A 6,175-nucleotide genomic window follows, 5' to 3' on the forward strand; every position below is an offset into this window, starting at 1 on the left:
ATTGCACAATTTCTTTGCCTTTTTCATCCTCACAATTGTCTCAGGAATCAAGCATTATGTTTTTTTTCCTATTCCATTAGTCATATACATTTTCTAAATATGAATAATGGCTACATAGCATAAGTAATGCAGATCTATGTTTTGGTTGCAATGGTATAGGTTCTCATCTTGATGCAAGAGAATCTGACCCCTTAATCAAAATTGCAAATTTTGAGTGGAGAAGAGGAGGACGTGGACCATCAAAGCAACACAAGGGACAATGTTAAAACAGAGTAATTTGATGGACTTAATTAAATATTAATGTAATCTACCATGTATTCATATGTATCCATATAGCGAGTTGTAGAGAGATTTAAGGCTTGTTGAGATATTTGTGAGAGGAATCAAGGAGTGGATTTGATCAGATCCTTCCAGTGATCCGATCCAATATTTCTTATATATATATGAACCTGCGTAGACAGTAATAGATAGAGAGTGACAAATAGAATTGCATAAACTAGAGTGAGAAAAAAGTAATCGATTGGGAGTTTGTTCTAAGGCTAAAATGCCTTAGCATGTAATTGTTCCGTGTATAATATAAAAGTGTGCTTGTGTTGAAATTATGTGCCTGTGTGTTTATAGATAATCTGAATGTATTAGTGTTGCAGTTTTGATCGACCATCGATCACTGTATGGATCGATGGCGATCTAAAATATCAATTATATGAATGTCATGTATTAAAGGGAGTATGGCAGAAGGAAACCACGAACGGTGTAAATCCATCAATGGCAAACGAGATCAAGCCAAAGAGGAATGGATGGGTCAATACACAGGATCTGTTGGATCGATATGATCAACGGACAGGATCATATCACTGAGAACAGATTCAATTGATATCGCATCGGCAGAACCCTTTATGCATTATTGGAATCGACCGTGGAGCGATTGCGATTGCGATGATGTGATAGATCATGGACCGTCGGATGAAGAGTCAGGATCAACGGTCGCGATCTAATCACTGATCACAAATCAGAGAGGCAGGGACAGCGCGATGGAATGTCGATGAGCGATATGGTGATATCGCCGATATGCAATGAGGTGTGATCAGAGATCGGAGAAAATGAAGATCGGGGGAGCGTTATGGAATGGCTGGAATGAGCGGACCTGACAATTTAAAGATGCGGGCGTAATGCATATGAATTCCGACTGAGTGTTTTGGAGCAGGGTTTCCCCGTGTATCCTGTGTATCCTGTACATTCTGATAATTAAATGGTCCCGGGTTTTGAGGCTTAAGCAAAAGCTAAAACGCTTCCGATAGTTAAGTGGGCCATAACCCACAGGCATCAGGATCGAAAATTTATAAAGAAGGGGGAAATTGGTATACCCCAAAATCTCCTTTCATCAATTGGTATCAGAGCAGGGAAAGGTTAAGGGAAGAAGATTTCCTGCGATAAGGAAGAAGGAGTGCAAGCAGAAGGAAAAGAGGTACAGTTATTGAAGTATGGTGAGTTTATGGTCTTTATTGTCGTGCATATAGCGGTAGCAGAAGGTGATAAGACTTGCAACAGCCTAGAGCAAGGAGTGCTCAATTGGTTCCAGAGAAGAGAACTAGAAGGATGTCGAAAGACTAAGCTCAGAGGAGAAAGCTTGGTGAGGTATCATGTAGCAGAGAAGACTGTCACTGCAGAGGTTGGTTGCAGCTCACAGAAGATCATGAAGGCAGTTCCATTGACAAGTGGGTAGAATTGCTAAGGGATAAGGAGAATCATATGACCAGGAGGTCATAAAATTTTGTGCCTTGGGAGTCTGATGCATGAGCATCTGACCCCTTAATCAAAATTGTAAATTTTGAGCGGAGAAGAGGAGGACGTGGACCATCAAAGCAACACAAGGGACAAATCTATTAAAATAGAGTAATTCGATGGACTTAATTAAATATTAATGTAATCTGCCATGTATTCATATGTATCCATATAGCGAGCTGTAGAGAGATTTAAGGCTTGTTGAGATATTTGTGAGAGGAAATCAAGGAGTGGATTTGATCGGATCCAATATTTCTTATATATATATGAACCTGCGTAGACAGTAATAGATAGAGAGTGACAAATAGAATTGCGTAAACTAGAGTGAGCAAAATGTAATCGATTAGGATTTTGTTCTAACGCTGAAATGCCTTAGCATGTAATTGTTCCGTGTATAATATAAAAGTGTGCTTGTGTTGAAATTGTGTGCTTGTGTGTTCATAGATAATCTAAATGTATTAGTGTTGCAGTTTTGATTGACCATAGATCACTGTATGGATCGATGACGATCTAAAATATCAATTATATGAATGTCGTGTATTAAATGGAGTATGGCAGAAGGAAACCGTGAGCGGTGTAAATCCATCAATGGCAAACGAGATCAAGCCAAAGAGGAATGGATGGGTCAATACACAGGATCTGTTGGATCGATATGATCAACGGACAGGATCATATCGCTGAGAACAAAGTCAATTGATATCGCATCGGCGGAACCCTTTATGCGTTATCGGAATCAACCATGGAGCAATTGCGATTGTGATGATGCGATAGATCATGGACCATCGGATCGAGAGTCAGGATCGACGGTCGCGATCTAATCGTTGATCGCAAATTAGAGAGGTAGGGACAGCGCGATGGAATGTCGATGAGCGATATGGCGATATCGCCGATATGCGATGAGGCACGATCGAAGATCGGGGGAGCGCTATGGAATGGCTGGAATGAGCGGACCCAACAATTTATAGATGTGGGGGTAATGCATTTGAAGTCCGACTAAGTGTTTCAGAGCGAGGTTTCCCCGTGTATCCTGTGTATCCTATACATTCTAATAATTGAATGGTCTTGGGTTTTGAGGCTTAAGAAGAATCTAAAACACTTCCGATAGTTAAGTGGGCCATAACCCACAGGCCTCAGGATCGAAAATTTATAAAGAAAGGGGAAATTGGTATACCCCAAAATCTCATTTCATCAAGTGGTATCAGAGCAGGGAAAGTTTAAGGGAAGAAGATTTCCTGCGAGAAGGAAGAAGGAGTGCAAGCAGAAGGAGAAGAGGTACAGTTGTTGAAGTATGGTGATTTTATGGTCTTTACTGTGGTGCAAATAGCGGCAACTGAAGGTGAGAAGACTTGCAGCAATCTAGAGCAAGGAGTGCTCAATTGGTTCCAGATAAGAGAACCAGAAGGATGCCGAAAGACTAAGCTCAGAGGAGAAAGCTTGGTGAGGTATCGTGTAGCAGAGAAGACTGTCACTGCAGAGGTTGGTTGCAACTCACAGAAGATCATGAAGGCAGTTCCATTGACAAGTGGGTAGAATTGCTAAGGGATAAGGAGAATCATATGACCAGGAGGTCATAAAATTTTGTGCCTCAGGAGTCTGGTGCATGAGCATCTGACCCCTTAATCAAAATTGCAAATTTTGAGCAGAGAAGAGGAGGACGTGGACCATCGAAGCAGCACAAGGGAAAAATCTATTAAAATAGAGTAATTCGATGGACTTAATTAAGTATTAATGTAATCTGCCATGTATTCATATGTATCCATATAGCGAGTTGTAGAGAGATTTAAGGCTTGTTGAGATATTTGTGAGAGGAAATCAAGGAGTGGATTTGATCGGATCCTTCCAGTGATCCGATCCAATATTTCTTATATATATATGAACCTGCGTAGACAGTAATAGATACAGAGTGACAAATAGAATTTGTGTAAACCAAAGTAAGAAAAATGTAATCGATTGGGAGTTTGTTCTAAGGCTGAAATGCCTTAGCATGTAATTGTTCCGTGTATATATAAAAGTGTTCTTGTGTTGAAATTGTGTGCCTGTGTGTTCATAGATAATCTGAATGTATTAGTGTTGCGGTTTTGATCGACCAACAATCACTGTATGGATCGATGGCGATCTAAAATATCAAATATATGAATGTCGTTTATTAAAGGGAGTATGGCAGAAGGAAACCGCGAGCAGTGTAAATCCATCAATGGCAAATGAGATCAAGCCAAAGAGGAATGGATGGGTCAATACATAGGATCTGTTGGATCGATATGATCAACGGACAAGATCATATCACTGAGAAAAGAGTCAATTGATATCGCATCAGCAGAACCCTTTATGCGTTATCTGAATCAACCGTGGAGCGATTGCGATTGCGATGATGCGATAGATCATGGACTATCAGATCGAGAGTCAAGATCGACAGTGGCGATCTAATCGTTGATCGCAAATTGGAGAGGCAGGGACAGCGCGATGGAATGTTGATGAGCGATATGGCGATATCGCCGATATGCAATGAGGTGCGATCGGATATCGGAGAAAATGAAGATTGGGGAGCACTGTGGAATGGCTAGAATGAGCGGACCTGACAATTTATAGATGCGGGCGTAATGCATTTGAAGTCCGACTAAGTGTTTCGGAGCGGGGTTTCCCCGTGTATCTTGTGTATCCTCTACATTCCGACAATTGAATGTTCTCGGTTTTGAGGCTTAAGCAAAAGCTAAAAAACTTCCGATAGTTAAGTGGGCCATAACCCACAAGCCTCAGGATCGAAAATTTATAAAGGGAGGGGAAATTGGTATACCCCAAAATCTCCTTTCATCACATCTCATAGGCTCTGTAGGATAATTTTAGAAGTAAGTTTTATTAAAAGTCTTCAAGGCTTCCTAAAAAAATTAGGCAATTTCTATTAAGCAGAACCTTCCTCTTCATATCAATTAAAATTCAATATGGACTCTTTGCATTTGTTTGGACAAAGATATACGTTATTATTAAATCCAGAGGAAGTCATAGAGAAATTTCTGGATTCTTATCATTTTGTATTCCTACTCAATCAAGTTAATTTCCTCCTTCAAAATGATCTAAAAATATTCCGTTGTTTTGACTCAGAAACTGGAGTGCAAACACTCACAGTGCTCCAAGCTGAGTGAGTTTTGACAAAAGCAATGTCTTTCTTCTTGGTTTATGTTGCACTAACTTCTTTGTAGTTTTAAATTTAGGTGTAGAGCCAAATCTAGCAAGGAAGCAAGCCTCCTGGAGTGGTGTGGAGGGATCAATAAATAGTGTACCATCCAAAAAAATCTATCATCCCATCGTTTCCTTTCTTGGTACATCAGTGTCTAATCTTGACCTAAGCTGAGATATAATGCTTAAGATTGTAATTGATTCTTCTAAAGTGGCCAACTCTAAGCCAGCATAGGGGAAATGTAACATAAACCCTGCGATTTCAATTGAATATACTTACAAAACAAATGGTTTAAAAGACTCATAAATACCAAAATGAGTTACTACAATTTAGATTTAGGATTTGTTATATTTTAAAAAACTTTTAACATAAAACTTCCATGGAAAACCCATAATCCATAAACATAACATATGTTAACTATTTTGCATGCCATCCTTGTTTGAGAAGTTCAATCTTTTTATCCAAAGTCAAGGAACATTTTATTATTCTATTAAAAAAAATGGTAGGGGTAATTTATTGGTCTTTTTATTCGTTAAATTTTGCATATTATGTTTTGAAAGTCTATAATTTTGTTGGGACATAGGTATAGTTTGAGTAACTTGTAATTATGAGCAGAGAAGAGCAAAGCAGGGCAGTGAAATACATAGGTATAGTTTTAATAACTTGTATTTATGTTTGGGCTTCTTGATCCTACATTACACTGAGGCCGACCTAAACAATTTGTACATGTGAGAGAATAAATTCAAAACCACACTTCTACTTGCCCGAATGAGATGATATTTATATCAAACTTGGACCTCTCGAAAAGAGGAATCCAATGCAATAATCATCTCAATCATATGAGTTGTCCTAAGGTGGAATTTGGCCCTGGTTTCCAATTTTAACACTCCCTCTCAACTAGGGAGAATTCCACCTACCAATCCATCTGTCGTCATCATGCCACCGTGTCATCTTGTACCATCCCTGTCATCACTGCCCTACTCTGCTCTGCTCTGCTAAACCATGAAGTAATAATGAAGAAGAAGTGATCGAGAGTGAGTCATAAGATCATACCACTCTCCATTGACAAAAGTCAATCCATAGTGGATTGTGCCCTGGAGATATCTCAAGAGATTCTTAGCAGCAATCCAATGAATGTGATGAGGATCAACCATAAATTGACTCAACGTGTTCACGGCGAAGCATATGTGAGGAAGGGAGTTGACCAAGAACATCGGGGCC

Source organism: Pinus tabuliformis, chromosome 7, assembly GCF_031772625.1.
Source record: "Pinus tabuliformis cultivar Carrire ecotype Pingquan chromosome 7, CPIR1, whole genome shotgun sequence".
Taxonomy (NCBI): domain Eukaryota; kingdom Viridiplantae; phylum Streptophyta; class Pinopsida; order Pinales; family Pinaceae; genus Pinus; species Pinus tabuliformis.